General features: G+C 40.7%; 2 long non-coding RNA genes across 6 annotated transcripts in view; both read left to right on the forward strand.

Annotated features, from left to right (window-relative positions):
* The window catches only part of LOC103662296, a 198,040-nt gene that overhangs the window by 105,173 nt on the left and 76,408 nt on the right, over positions 1–16,459 (forward strand). The window lies entirely within an intron of this gene.
* LOC121102915 lies at positions 1,050–5,037 on the forward strand. Its single transcript, XR_005835063.1, has 2 exons — positions 1,050–1,783; positions 4,555–5,037. It is a non-coding gene; the product is annotated as an uncharacterized LOC121102915 (long non-coding RNA).

Here is a 16,459-nt window from a genome sequence, read left to right on the forward strand (position 1 = left end):
ATAAAACGCTTTTATATGAATATTGTTTTAAATATCGTGGCTTGCCTCCTGTTTTCTTTTTTTAAATTGCCTTGTAGCAGTATATTTGTTTCAGGTGTACAACGTAATGACTTGATAACGGTATATTCGATTCAGGTGTACAACCTAAAGATGTGAAATTGGTTCCTAATTTCCAAATCACATTTCTTCTTTGTTCTCATTTAATCCTTTAATTTTGGGGATTAAGATTTTTATGTATCATTTCTGAGGAACATAAAAATGTGGTTTGTTAACCTTAAAAATAAAACAGCCAGTTATTTTGCCAGCAAAAATGGGTTTATTTGGGATTAGTAGAGAACTGCAATTTGGGACAAGCAAACTATGGCAAAATCATAGGCAAATCCACAGAACAAAAGAGAGAAACTCTAGTTAATAGAGGAAAAGGGGAGGTTGGGAAGGCTGTTGTAAATAAAAAGTCCATTGGAATAAACTGGGAGTTGGAAGTAGAATGGCTTTTCATTGGCTGAGTTGTGACAGTCTTTCATTGGCTGGGTTGTTGCCAGGGCAGAGGGAAACGTTCCTCTTACTGGGGTAGTAAAATAATAGCAAAATTAAATGGACTTGAAAGATTAGGCTCTTCTTGGGGTCTACAATTGACTAGGAGCGGTAGAGTGTGAGAGCTCCCCCTGCTGGCCTCTCAACTCCATTTTTAGTGAGATTTCCTTTTATTCTCACAGATTTAAAAGGTATTTATCTAGTAGAAAGTTTCCGCATTTTGTGGCTGTTGTAGGCTTGCCTATGTGGTTTGTTTAGTCCACAAGTATATTTTTCCCTTCACTTGCATTAGGTAATTTCACATTTAAAAAAATGACCTATCGTGAAAGATTGGGAAATCTGACATTGAAATTATAAGCAAACTTCAAATATCCTGAATAGCTAGAATTTTATCATTGAATATGTACTAGATGATACAATACCACCAGATGGTGATACATGCGTTGAAGAAAACATAAGGGTGAAAGGATCACAATTGATGAGGGCTGTTTTTAAACAGCAAGGTCAGAGTCCCATTCTGTGTGGGGAACCTTTGACCTGAGTGGAGTTAGGGGACTTATTTACTTGGAAGACTCTAAACTGAGATTTAGAGTCTAAATGTTTTTGATGAGCTGGTAGGGCCACTGGCTCACAAACATCTATTTGTATGAATTTAGTTATTAGAGAGAAAGGAATATTCAAGAAAAAGGTAGGTGCACAAGTATCCAAAAACGGATGTAGGAAGAGAAGATAGTTATTTCTCAGCCTGGTGCCATGGATTAGGTTTTAACTTCCAGTATGGTACTTAATATTTTAGGGATCAGAGATCCCTCTGAAAATTAGATGAAATCTGTGATCTCTGTGCCCTGAAAGTACACGTTGCATACAGTAGAAACTCTTCCTAACCGCTATCCACTTAACTGATGTTCTCAATAGCCTTTCTGAAATGTGCCAGCTGATCTCTGGAAAATACTAAAGATTCACAGCTGGTAGCCTTCGCTTTGGTTCACTCCTGCGTATCTGCTTCCACCAACTGAGTGGAATGCTTTGCAAGAGTCAGTTATGCTTGTTACCAATCTATTGATTTCTGATGTACTCCTCATAATTATGTAAATTACACAAATTGATAAAATTTGAGTCTGCAAAGAAAAATAATTATTTGGATTTTTTAAAGATTATTTGAGAGAGAGAGAGCGAGCAAGAGAGCGAGCATGTGTGCACAAGCAGGAGGGTCAGAAGAAGAGGAAGAGAACCTGAAGCAAACTCTGTGGTGAGTGTGGAGCCCATTGCAGGGCTCGATCTCATGACCCCAAAATCACGACCTGAGCTGAAACCAAGAGTCAGAGGCTTAACCGACTGTGCCACTCAGGCACCCCAAGAATTGTTGTTTCTATGAAGACAAAGAATGCTTTGGAAAGACAGCATAAAGATGAGTGCTAATAAAAATAGCTATTGATTTGGGTGTAGGCAAGGTGGTTATGAGAGACTAGAAAGACTTTTTCAAGCCCCAAATCTGGTAGGAGTCTGTACTCAATTTTTTTTTTTTTTAAAGATTTTATTTATTTGACAGAGATAGAGACAGCCAGCGAAAGAGGGAACACAAGCAGGGGGAGTGGGAGAGGAAGAAGCAGGCTCCCAGCGGAGGAGCCTGATGTGGGGCTCGATCCCATAACGCCGGGATCACGCCCTGAGCCAAAGGCAGACGCTTAACCGCTGTGCCACCCAGGCGCCCCTCTGTACTCAATTTGATTTGCAAGAGTCTTTAACTTGTCTCTACTGTGAAGAAATTAGAACTGAAAATCAAATGCAAAGCAGTGGGCATATAGTTTAGGCAATAAAGACTACCCAGAACTCCAGTCAGAGGGACTGTACTCAAAAGAAAGGCCTTGGGGAGTGACTGGGGGATAAATATCTAGGTAAAAATAAAATTCTTAATGTGTGTGTGTGTCTCTCTCTCTATATAGATGAGGATGTAGGTTAGGCTTCATGTGACAGACACCCAAAATAATAGTGGTTTTCTCCAGAGAAAAGTTTTTCTTTCACATAAAAGTGTTAATTAACATACTTGTCTGTGGTAACAGAACCCCAAATTATAATGACCCCAACACAATAGAAATTTTTCACTAAAAAAAACCAAAACAAACAAAAGCAGTTCAAATGGTTGATCCTGGTCATTGGGTAGACCTCCTTTAAATGGGATCCAGGTTTTTCCATCCTGTAGTTCTACCATTATAACTTCCTGTGTCTTCTCTAGAGAAATGGGAAAGAGGGAATGGAACATGCATAGCCACTCTTTTAAAGGCTTGGTCTGAAAATTCCATACGTCATCTCTCACATTCTGTTGGCTACAACTCAGTTCCATGGCCACTTCCAACTACCAGGGGGCCTGAGAAACGTAGCCTTCATTGGGAGTCTGTTTGTTCAGCTAAAATCATAGTTTCTAGGGGCCCCTGCCTTCAGCTCGGGTCATGGTCTCAGGGTCCTGGGATCAAGCCCAGAGTCGGGCTCTCTGCTCAGTGGGGAGTCTGCTTCTCCCTCTCCCTCGCAAATAAATAAAATCTTAAAAACAAAATAAAATCAGTTTCTACTGCTGTAGTAGTTATCTCTTGCTTTGTAACAAATCACCCCAAAATGTAATGGCTTAAAACAAGAAACATTTACTTCATGGTTTGTGTGGATCAGGAATCTGGATGCAGCTCAGCTGGGTCCTCTGGCTCTGGCTCTCTCAGAAGGCTGCAGTCAGGGTGTCAAGGCTCTTATTTGGAGAGGGCTGCTTCCAAGCTCACTCAGTTGTCTGTCAGCAGCCTCAGAAGACCCACTTCCAAGTTCACTCACAAGGCCATTGGCAGCCGTTGAGTCCTTGTTGGCTATTGCCGGAAAAATTGACTTCTTGCCATGTGGTCCTGTCCAAAGGGCAGCTCGTAACATGGAAGCTGAAACAGAGCAGGAAGGGGAGAAAGCAAGAGAATGAACAAGACAGAAGCCAGAATCTTTTTGTGATCTAATCTCTTCCAGAAGTGATTGCAGTATTCTTTTGTTAGAAGCAAGTCATAGGTCCAGCCCACATTCAGGGGAGTGGATTTCACAAGGTGAGAGTACCAGAAGGCAGAGAACATAGGTAGTATTTTAGGTGCTATCGCAATTGCTCTGAGAGAAGGGAAAGTAGATATTGGGAAACAGACAACCTCTTCCAATGTGTTTATCATTCTTTTTTGTGATTCCACACTTGAATAAGCTTTTATCAATCAACCAACCAATCCCAAATACGTTGGATAATAATAAAAGTTAACACTTCACAAGTGTCAGGCACTATTTTTAGTCTTTATTGGTATTAATGCTTACACCAACCCTTTGAGGTAAATGTATTTAGCTTTGAGCAATTTACAAAGAAATTGAAGCACAGAGAATTTTTTTTAAGATTTTATTTATTTATTTGACAGAGATAGAGACAGCCAGCGAGAGAGGGAACACAAGCAGGGGGAGTGGGAGAGGAAGAAGCAGGCTCATAGCGGAGGAGCCTGATGTGGGGCTCGATCCCAGAATGCCGGGATCACGCCCTGAGCTGAAGGCAGACGCTTAACGACTGAGCCACCCGGGCGCCCCTGAAGCGCAGAGACTTTAAATAACTTAGCCAAGGGCACAAAACTTGCAAGAATTAGAGGAAGAGTTCTGAGCTCTTTGTAGCTGGCTGGTGGGTAGATTGGCCCTGTGTGAGTGTTGGGCCCTTTTCCCTTGGTCCTCTTTGGATGGTTTTTGTCCCAGGCCTTAGGTAGTTTCCTTGCATGCAGGTGCCAGTCAGTGCTGACCAGGGACCCTCTGCAGGTCTCTGGGATTCTCTCTCTGTGCAGCTGTCTCTTCTCTGACACTCTGTCCGTGAACTTGAACTGCCTTGATGTCTCTACACTCTTCACTCCATCTCCTCAGCTCAGGCAGCCCGCTGGGCTCCACCTTACTTCTGTCCCTGCCCTGCATCCTGGAAACTCTCTCGGGCAGAAAACTGGGGCAGTCACTGGACTCATTCATTTGTTTTCCATTTTTCAGGCCACAGTGTCCTTCATTACCTGACATCCCGTGTCTTGAAAGCCATTCTTTGATTGGTGGTTGTTTCAGGCAGGAGGGTAACTCTGGCCCCTCCTCCTTCATCTTGTCTACTAGCAGAAGTCAGAACTCATGCTTTCAGTGTGTCCCCGTATCTTCTACAGCATGTAGGAAAGTGCATAACATTTTCGAGAAATTTGTGGCCATCCTTATTGACATCCTGGGACCACGATCCCGTGTTATGGGGCTGCAAGCAGTAACTGAAGGAGTTTTTGTAAAGACTTCTGTGAAGCACGGAGAACAGAAGCAAGGCCTCTTTAGGATCAGGTGACGAAACAAGACACACAGAAGAGAGGCAGCCTTCTCATTTCTTCACGGAACACAGCCTGATTGCAGTGCAGAAGGGACTGGAGGGTATGCTATGTCGTTTTAAACAATCTAGTCTATTTTCATCAAAGATGCAGGTGTGTATTATTTAAAAACAAATCATATATAATAGCTGATAAAGGAAAAAAATAGCTGTGTCTACCACCTAATGTTGCCCTGCCCAGGTAACTATTCTTTACAGTTCCAGCTGTATATTATGCCATGTACCCATGCATTCATATATTAATTGTACTTGCTGTGCCATTTAGGGTTATCTGTCTTTCTCACTTTGAAGCCCTGGGATTAGGACTCTGGGGGAGAAACCATGCTTTTACAGAAAGCTGGCCATGTGACTCCTGTTAAAAACCAAAATTCCGCTCAGTAGATCTGAAGATCTATTGGGCTTTATTCAACCACTCATGAATCGGGCAGCATCCCGTCTTGCAAGTAGAAAGGAGCTCCAAGGAGGTGTACAAAATGGAAGGTTTTATAGGCAGGAGGAGGGTGAGACAAGGAAGTTAAGAGTGAAATGTTTCAGGCAAGGTCTCCTTCCCTTAGGGGAAAGCAGGGGGTCTTCTGACGCAGATCACCTCACTAATGCTGATGAGGACATGCCAGGCTGATTGGATTCAAATTCCACTCCTGGGAGGCTGAAATGCAGTTCAGTTAGACAGGAAGTCTTGGTTGGGCTTAGCCAAAGTGGCTCCATTTTGGGTCTGTTGTTTGTTTTTAGCACTCCGTTAGATGCGTTCCATAGCAACAGCAGAACCTAGGATCATTCACAGGCACCAATGGAAACACCTGTAAGTTTCCAAAAATAACGAAGGGAGAGATTTGGTCTGAGACTATGGGTGAAGGAGCAAATGATCTGTGACATTTGAACTGTTAATGTTGACGTGTTGTTATTCATAACTGTGGGCTGGTGGGTCCTGAGGAAATTTGAGTTATAAATAAAAAATATATGCTGAAATAGAATAGTGCACAGACAGAATATTGACTTTCTCTAAGGAACTCCAAGCAGCTTCACAGGTCAAGACTTGAAGGAGAAATGGGAGTTCACCAGTGTCAGGTGATAGGTAGGACTAGAAGGGAAGGAGTCGTTTGTGCTGTGGGTGACAACATCAAAGAGCATAGCATGTTCTGGAATGTGAACATGGGACTATAAAGCTCAAGTTGAAAATTGTCTTATAAACGAGACTGTGGAGGATGGACTGATGAATGAATTCTATTTGTTGGAATTCTTTTGAAGCCTGGGATGAATTTCTTCATGGGAGAATTTAATTAGCATCTGCCAGGCTTCTGGGGATTCTGCTAATCCAAGATCTCTCTAACTTAAATTGTCAGTTTGAGGTCTTGAATGCTACCACGATAACAAGAATTTGCCTGAGGGCTGGCTTTCAGCTCTAAATTCTTTTTTTTTTTTTTTTAAGAATTTATTTTTAAGTAATCTCTACCTCCCACGTAGGGCTCAAACCGACAACCCTGAGATTGAGAGTTGCACGCTCTACTGACTGAGCCAACCAGGCGCTCCTCAGTTCTAAACTCTTGCCAGTGATTTCGTCCTTTTGCTCAGTACCAACATTTGAATCTATTTATTGACTTCTATAGTCCCCTGGAGCCAGCGATGAAAATTTTTTAGTGAAGAAGTTTATCCAGACACCTAAGTCACCAATAATCAGAAACAGAATGAAAACCATCTTTCTGATGAAAGAGGCTAGCATTTTATTTACCGGCTGAGAAAATGATTTCCAAATTTCTGTGCTTTATAAAATTTGAGGAAAGGGAAGAACATGGAAATGGCTAGTCCACATGACAGCTGGACTTTTCCAAACGTCTTTTATCTACTCACTGCTTTGCTTATCACCAGTGGACTTGGAATGCCAGAGCTAATTCATTCTGGTCCCAAGGTTAGTGCCAAGAACAATAGTTTTGAAGACTCGGGTCCAATACCAGCATGGTTACCCATAAAGTTTGTAACTTTGGGGATTCATTCCTCCTCTGTAAAACAGAGCGCTAATACATACTGTCCCTAGTAGTTTGCTAGGGCTACCATAACAAAGTTACCACAAACCGGGCGGCTTAAAACAACCGAAATTTATTGTCTGACAGCTCCGGAGGCTGAAAGTCCAAAAATCAGGGTGCTGGTAGGGCCCCCTGAAATGTTTAGGGAAGAATCCTTCCTTGCCTCTTCCTGGTTTGAGCTAATGGCCCTCAGTCCTTGCTGTTCCTTGACTTGCAATTGCCTTACCTCACCCTCTGCCTCTGCCAGTTACGTAGTGTTCTCCCCATGTGTATGTCCAAATTTCTCTTCTTATTAAGGACATCGGTTACTAGGATTAAGGGCACATACTACTCCAGTAGGACCTGATTTTCATTAACTTATTATTTCCACAGCAGTCCTATTTCCAAATAAGATTACATCCTGAAACACTGGGAGCTAGAATTCCAACATTACTTTTTGTGGAATTCAATTCAATAACGATGTTACTCCCTTCTCTGTGTGCGTCAAAACACATTATAGGTATTGTATATATAGCACTTGTTTTAAAGGCTGCTAACCTTTAAAAAAAAAATTCCTGTGTAATTAACATACAATGTTATATTAGTTTCAGGTATACAATATAATGATTCAACAATTCTAAGTGTTACTGTGCTCATCAGTGTAAGTGTACTACAAATCCACTTCCCCTATTTCCCCACCCCCACCACCCACCTCCCCTCTGGTAACCATCTGTTTGTTCTCTATAGTTAAGACTCTGTTTTTGGTTGGTTTCTTTTTTAATTTGTTTGTCTGTTTTTGTTTCTTAAATTTCACATAGGAATGAAATTATGTGGTATTTGTCTTTCTCTGACTTACTCCACTTAGCATTATACCCTCTAGATCCATACATGTTGCTGCAAATGGTAGGATTTCATTCCTTTTTATGGCTGAATAATATTCCAGTGTGTGTGTGTGTGTGTGTGTGTGTGTGTGAGAGAGAGAGAGAGAGAGAGAGAGAGAGACATCTTTTTTAAAAGATTTTATTTATTTATTTGACTGAGCACAAGCAAGGGGAGTGGGAGAGGGAGAAGCGGGTTCCCCACGGAGCAGGGAGCCCAGTGTGGGGCTCGATCCCAGCACCCTGGGATCATGACCTGAGCCAAAGGCAGCTGCTTACTAACTGAGCCACCCAAGTGCCCCTACATACGACATCTTCTTTATTCATCTACCAGTGGACACCTGGGCTGCTTCTATAGTTTGCCTATTGTAAATAATGCAATAAACATTCAATTTGGTGTAGTCATATTCTTTGATTAAATACCCAGTAGGGGAATTATTGGATCATATGGTAACTCTGTTTTTTATTTTTTTGAGGAACCTCCTCCGTGTTGTCTCCCACAGTGGCTGGAGCATTTTGCATTCCCACTAACAGTACGCAAGGGTTCCTTTTTCTCAACATCCTTGCCAATGTTTGTTGTTTCTTATGTTTTTGATTTTAGCCATTCTGACAGGTGTGAGGTGATAACCTCATCGTAGTTTTGATTTGCATTTCCGTAGTGATGAGTGCTGTTGAGCATCTTCTCATGTGTCTGTTGACCATCTGGATGTCTTCTTTGGAAAAATGTCTATTCATGTCTTCCTCTCATTTTTAAACTCGATTATTTTTTTAGTATTGAGGTGTATCAGTTCTTTATGTATTTTGAACACTAACCCTTTTTTGGCTGTGTCATTGGCAAATACCTTTGCCATTCAGTAGGTTGTCTTTTTGCTTTATTGATTCTTTCCTTTGCCGTGTAGAAGCTTTTTATTGTGATGTAGTCCCAATAGTTTGTTTTTGCTTTTATTTCCCTTGTCTCAAGAGGTATATGTCAGAGAAATTACTGCCTGTGCTCTCTTCTAGGAATTTTATGGTTTTAGGTCTCATATTTAAATCTTTAATCCATTTTGAGTTTATTCTTGTGTATGGTAAAGAAAGTGATTTTTAATTTCCTCGTTGATTTCTTGGTTGACCCATTCATTGTTTAGTAACATGTTATCTAACCTCCATGCATTTCTGTTATTCCAGATTTTTTCTTGTGGTTGATTTCTAGTTTCATAGCATTGTGGTCAGAAAAGATGCATGGTATGCCTTCAGTTTTTTTGAATTTTTTGAGTCTTGTGATCTATTCTGGAGAATATTCCATGTGTGCTTGAAAAAGAATGTGTATTTTGCTCTTTTAGGAAGGAATATTCTGAATCTATCTGTTAGATCCATCTGGTCCGATATGTCATTCAAAGCCACTATTTCCTTGTTGATTTTCTGTTTGGATGATCTGTCCATTGTTGTAAGTGGGATGTTAGTGTCCCCTATGATTATTGTGTTACTATCATTTACTTCCTTTATGTTTGTTATTAGATACCTTATATATTTGGGTGCTCCCACATTCAGTGCATAAATATTTACAATTGTTATATCTTCTTGTTTGTTCATTTTGATTATGCAGTGTCCTTCTTTGTCTCTTGTTACAGTCTTTATTTTAAAGTCTGTTTTGTCTGATATAAATATTTATACCCCAGCCGTCTTTTCACTTCCATTTGCATGATAAATGCTTTTTCATCCTTTCACTTTCAATCTGCATGTGTCTTAAGGTCTGAAATGAGACCCTTGTAAGCAGCATATAGATGGATCTTACTTTCTTAGTTTTTTATCTACTCTGTTACCCTGTGTCTTTTGATTGGAGCATTTGGTCTATTTACATTTAAAGTAATTATTGATAGGTATGTATTTATCGCCATTTTATTACTTGTTTTATGGTTGCTTTTGTAGTTCTTCTCTGTTCCTTCTCTTGCTCTCTTCTCTTACAATTTGCCTTCTTAGTGTTATACTTGGATTCCTTTCTCTTTATTTATTTTTTGCTTATTTATTAGCATTTTTTGATTTGTGGTTACTGTTAGGTTTATATTTGACATTTTCTGCATATAGCAGTTTGTATTAAGTAAATGGTCACAAGTTTGAACCTATTCTGAAAGCATGAAATTTTTACTCCTCCAACTCCCCCCCGAAATTTTAGGTATATGGTGTCATACTTTACATCCTTTTATTTTGCAAACCCCTGCTTTTATGCTTTCCTTACTCTTACTTATGGTCTTTCCTTTCCGCTCCAAGAGTCCCCTTTAACATTTCTTGTAAGGTTGGTTTAGTGGTGATTAATTCCTTCAACTTTTTTTTTTTTTTAAAGATTTTATTTATTCATTTGACAGAGAGAGACAGCCAGTGCGAGAGGGAACACAAGCAAGGGGAGTGGGAGAGGAAGAAGCAGGCTCTCAGTGGAGGAGCCTGATGTGGGGCTTGAACCCAGAATGCCGGGATCACGCCCTGAGCCGAAGGCAGACGCCCAACCGCCGCGCTACCCAGGCGCCCCTCCTTCAACTTTTGATTGCCTGGGAAACTTTATCTCTCCTTCTCTTCTGAATACTAGGCTTGCCAGATAGAATATTCTTGGTTGCAGGTTTTCTTTTCTTTTTCTTTCAGCACTTTGAATATATCTTGCCCTTCTGGCTTGCATAGTTTCTGCTGAAAAATCAGCTGATAGTCTTAAAGGGTTTCCCGTTTCCCTTGTATGTAACTATTTTCTCTTGCTGCTTAAAAATTCTCTCTTTATTACTACTTTTTGCTATGTGTCTTGGTGTGACATCCTTGGTTTGATTTTGGGAACTCTCGATGCTTCCTGGATCTGGATTTCTGTTTCCTTCCCCAGGTTTGGGTAGTTTTCAGCTATTATTTCATTTCTTCAAATGAATTTTCTGCCCTTATTTTCTCTTTCTTCTCTTGCTGGGATCCCCATAATATGAATTTTATTATGCTTGATGATGTCACTGAGTTCCCTAAGTCTATTTTCATTTTGTATCATTCTTGTTTCTCTCTCCTGTTCAGCAGCTTGGCCTTATAATGAAGAGGTCCTGTAGGGTAGTGTCCCGTTCACCAGAACCTGGCACTACAGGGGTGTTTTTATGGGCCCTACTGTTGTGGCTGAGCTGCTTTTCCTGTGGTCCAGTCGGCTGTAATAGCTTCCTTTGCCTGTTGTGGGCACGATTTGGTCCCTGTGTTAGTGGGCCGGTCTGGGACCACCTTGGACTTGAGTTGAGTCAGACCAGAAATCTGCCAGAGCTATAGTAGCACTGAACTGCAGGGTACTCTTGCTGTGTTATCTCCTGAGAAGCTTTCATTGATGGGATTGGGCCTGTAGTCAGACCAGGTATCTGTCCCCAGCCTACTGCTGGGGCTGCAGTCAGACTGATATGTGTGGTTATCTTTCCCTCTCTGGGACAGGAGTCGCTTTGGGATGGTGCTGGCCCCTAATGGGGCTGTTTGCACACTGGTAGGCTTGTGGCACGACTTTGGATGGACTCCTACCAAGGGTGTGTTGGAGCGAGTATGTCTGCAGGAGAATGCTGTGGTGGGGTGTGCCAGTCCACTGTGGGAGCAGAACTGCAGCCACCCTGGAAAACTGCTCAGCCCAGGAAGTGTGTGTGGGGGGGAGTGGGTCCACAGGAGAGCACAGGGGAGGGGCGTACTGGTAGCAAGCTACGTGAAGAATGTTCACTCTGAGCCAGTTTCCATAGGTGTCCATGTATCTAGGCTGGAGAGTGGGGGAAGGAAGTGGTGCCCACCCACTTTTTTGTTCTTGGAGAAGTCTCCCAAAGATCCCTGCCTCTCCAGCACATGCTCTGAGATTAGTAAATAAATCTCCTTCCCATATACCCCAGGCATTGTTCAAACTGCTGCTTCTATGCTGTATCTCAGCAGGGCTGTTTGTTGTGCTGTCTTTTTAAGGGCAGGGACTCCATTTCCTATCACCCTCTCAGATCTTCCAGAGCCAAGCTTGCGGATTTTTAAAGTTCTGGGTGTTTAGCCCCACTGATTTCAAGAACTCATATGTTAGGCCCCTCTGCTTTTGAAAGCCAAGTGTTATGGAGATTTGTTTTCCCAGTGTGGGTCCGCTGTGCCAGGGGTACCTGGTGGGGGTCTGCTTCTCTCCCCTGTTCACACTAATGGCTTCCCTCCCTCCTATGGACAGTTCCATGGGTCAGTTTGGCTCTGGACCATCTTCTTAGATACGGCCCCTTCTCTACATTTAGCTGGGAGAGTCTGTTCTGCCAGTCTTCGGGTTGTTTTCTGGGTTATTTACACTGATGCGGATGTTATCTGGTGTATCCATGGGCCAAGGTGAGCCTCGGATCTTCCTATCCCACCATCTTCCCCAGAAGTCCAGCACTGACCATTGTTTTAAATAAGCTATTGTTGACATACAGCATATCTACTGATAAAAATATACAAATTATTACTGTACATCTTGAAGAATGATCACGAAATTAACACACATGACCATCACCCAGAAAAAAAAAAAAAAGAACATTACCAGTACCCCAGAAGTCTCTTCATGCCCCTTCCTAGTCACAACCATCCTAACCAATGGGAATCACTATCCTGATTTCTAACATCATAGATTTGTTTTTGCCTGTTTTTAAACTTATATTATTAAAATAATTCACCCAGGTCTCTTTCTGGGCAAACTGAACAGCTAGATGCACTGTTTATACAAGATGAATGGTCTCGGTGAAGGTGTCATTCAGGGCCAACGTGAAGGCAACTATAATGCTACAACCATTTACTTCGGGCTAATGGTAATTTATTGTGCATAACCTGTAAACTAGTTCAATGTTTTTTCTTCCTCAACTGACTGGTGAGAGGGCTGAGTTAAAAGAGAGCTGACAATTCATCAGGAGTAGGTGCCACTCCCAGCTGCTCAAGCTAAACGTTGAAAACAGAACCTCTGTTATATTTATCCTTCTCAATAAATTCCTACCTAGTCTAGTGCTCTTGTAATTCATTCTCAGATTTTGTTCATATAAATTGGCAAAATCCTGCAGTCTTTTTCGTGTATAAGTTCTCTCTTCCTAGGTCTGTCCTGTACACATCCCCAAAGGACAGGGATTAGCAAATTCTGGTTTGTGAGCTAGCTACTCGGTTTTGTAAATAAAGTTTTATCAGAATATAACCATACCCATTTTTTTAAACATATTGCTTATATCTGCTCTTGCCCTACAGCAGCAGTGTTAAATAGTGGTGACAGAAACTATGTGGCCTGCAAGCCTAAAATATTTATTATGTAGCTTTTTAAGAAAAAAAAAATGCCAGCCACTGCCTTAGGTTGTGATAGGATGTGACTCTAGTTCTATGTCTAGATGCAATGAGAGATGGTGGGGGTGCATTTCAGAAGAATCAGAATCTTCTGTTAGTGAGAAAATTAAAGGATCTTCAAGTCTGGGAGGCTAATCTCAGGTGGGAAGATGGACTAATTCCATTGGAAGGGAAGCATACAGATGTTCAAGGGTCTCTTTTTCTTGAAGTGCATAAGAAGTTACATAAGAAACGTGACAAAGCTGTGACTGTAATCTATACTGTAATTCTGCAGTTTTTATTGTGATAATTTAAAACTAGTTTTGTTTTTGGACATATCAACCCCCAAGACTACAAGGGATAGAAGGCTTCTTCAAGGGACTTCAGTTCTCTGGCTCTCTAACAATGCTTTGACCCAAGATTTTAAAGAAATGAGCTTTTATTTTACTTCTGTGGGATCTCCAGTATGGTCTGAAGCAGCTAGCTCACCCATACCGTTATTGTAGTCCTCATTTCCACCTTAGTTTCTATTGCTTCAACAGTGGGTAGTGATTTTTAGTACTATTATTTTTCACTGAATTCCATGGATTACTAGTGTCATTTTCTACTAGGAGGGTCATCCCTGAGTACATGTGTAACTAGGAAAGAAAAGCAATTCTTCATGATATTCAATTCTAAGGATCTGTTTCTTAGAACCCATACTGACCTCAAACTCTTTATAGTTAGGATTCAGATGGGAAATTAGGAAACAGATATTTGACAAGAAGGGATTTAATACATGTATTTAGAGGCCTGAAAAACTACAGGAAGACCTGGAAGGAGTGAAAGTCAGGGAGAATGGCTGTGAGCTTAGAGAAAAGTAGACTGTAGAATCACAGGAAGCGGTCATAGATGATATCAGGTACCTATAGTACTGAAACAGGAAATTCACAGGACTTCCTGGAAGCAAACCTTTTATCTGCTCTCTGTCTACAAGTCTATCTGCCAGTGCTGGTAAATAATGGCTTCCTCATCTCTTCTATTCTTTTTTTTTTTTTTTTAAAGATTTTATTTATTTAGTTGACAGAGACAGCCAGCGAGAGAGGGAACACAAGCAGGGGGAGTGGGAGAGGAAGAAGCAGGCTCATAGCAGAGGAGCCTGATGTGGGGCTTGATCCCAAAACGCTGGGATCACGCCCTGAGCCGAAGGCAGATGCTTAACGACTGCGCCACCCAGGCGCCCCTTGAACTGCAACAGATTTCTGTATAATGATTTTGTATCCTGTGACCTTATTGAATTCATTTATCAGTTCTAGTAGTTTTTTTGGTAGAGTCTTTATGGTTTTCTACTTACAGTGTCATGTTTTCTGCAAATAATTTCTTCCTTACCAATTTGGATTCTATCTATCTATCTCAGTATTATACTGAATGAAAGTGACGAGAGTGGACATCCTTTTCTTGTTCATGACCTATTGAAATGATCTTATGGTTCTTATCCTTTCTCTTATTGATGTGATGTATCATGTTGATTGATTTGCAGATATTGAGCCATCTACACATCCTGGGAATAAATCCCATTTGATCATGTGAATGATTTTTTTTTAATATGTCATTGGATTTGGTTTGCTAGTATTTTGTTGAAGAGTTTTACATCTATGTTCATCAGAGATATTGGCCTGTAGTTTTCTTTTTTTGTGGTGTTTTTATCTGGTTTTGGTATCAGGGTGATACTGGCCTCATAGAATGAATTTGAGAAGAATAGCTATTAACTTTTCTTTAAATGTTTGGTGGAATTCAGCCGTGAAGCCATCTGGTCCTGGACTTTTTTATTTTTATTTTTTTAAGATTTTATTTACTTATTTGACATAGAAAGAGAGAGCAAGCACCAGCAGGGGGAGTGGCAGGCAGAGGGAGAAGCAGGCTCCCTGCCGAGCAAGGAGCCTGACATGGGACTCAATCCCAGGACCCCGGGATCGCCATCCGAGCTGAAAGCTGACACCTAGCCGACAGAACAACCCAGGTGTTCCTAGTCCTGGACTTTTGTTTGTTGGGAGTTTTTTGATTACTGATTCACTTTCATTGCTGGTAATTAGTCTGTTCAAATTTCCTTTCTTCCTAATTCAGATTTGGGAGGTTGTATGTTTCTAGGAATTTATCCATTTCTTGCAGGCTGTCCAATTTGTTGCCGTATAATTTTTCATAATATTATCTTAAAATCCTTTGTATTTCTGTGGTGCTGGTTGTTATTTCTCCTCTTTCATTTCTGATTTTGCTTATTTGAGTGCTCTCTCTCTTTCTCTCTCTCTCTCTCTCTCTCGATGAGTCTGGCTAGAGGTTTATCAATTTTGTTGATATCTTCAAAGAACCTGCTCCTGTTTCATTTATCTGTTCTATTGGTTTTTTAGTCAATTTCATTAATTTCTGTTCTAATCTTTATTATTTCCTTCCTTCTACTGATTTTGGGCTTTGTTTTTCTTTTTCTAGCTCCTTTAGATGTAAGGTTATGCTGTTTACTTGAGATTTTTCTTCTTGAGGTAGGCGTGTACCGCCAAAGCGTAGAACAGCTTTTGCTGCATCCCAAAGATCATGTCATTTAACCGCCATGTATTTGTGTTATTCCAGATTTTTTCTTGTGGTTGATTTCTAGTTTCATAGCATTGTGGTCAGAGAAGATGCATGGTATGACTTCAGTTTTTTTGAATTTGTTGAGACTTAGTTTTGTGACCTCTTCTGAATCTCTTCTGAAGAATGTGATCTCTTCTGGAGAATGTTCCAGAATGTGCACTTGAAAAGAATGTATATTCCAGTTTTAGGATGGAATGATCTGAATATATCTGTTAAATCCATCTGGTCCAAAATGTCATTCGAAGTTACTGTTTCCTTGTTGATTTTCCGTTTGGATGATCTGTTCATAGTTGTAAATGGGGTGTTAATGTCCCCTCCTATATTTTATTTCTATCAGTTACTTCCATTATGTTTGTTATTAACTGCTTTAAGTATATAGGTCCTACCATGTTGGATGCAGATATATTTACAATTGTTATATCTTCTTGTTGGATTGTTCCATTTATTATTCTATAATGCCCTTGGTCTCTTGTTGCTGTCTTTGTTTTAACGTCTATTTTGTCTGATATCAGTAATTTTTACCCTGGCATTCTTTTCACATCCGTTTTCATGATAAAGCCTTCTCCATCCTTTCACATTCAATCTGTGTGTGTCTTTAGTCTCTTTGTAGGGAGCATATAGATGGATCTTGCTTTTTTATTCACTCTGTCACCCTATGTCTTCTGATAGACGTGTCAAGTCCATTTACATTGGAAGTGCTTATTTACAGGTATGTATTTACTGCCATGTTGTTACTTGTTTTACGGTTGTTTTTGTAGTGCTTCTCTGAACCTTTCTTCCCTGTTCTTTTCTCTTCC

The sequence above is a fragment of the Ursus maritimus genome, unplaced genomic scaffold, assembly GCF_017311325.1.
Source record: "Ursus maritimus isolate PB19 unplaced genomic scaffold, ASM1731132v1 scaffold_16, whole genome shotgun sequence".
Taxonomy (NCBI): domain Eukaryota; kingdom Metazoa; phylum Chordata; class Mammalia; order Carnivora; family Ursidae; genus Ursus; species Ursus maritimus.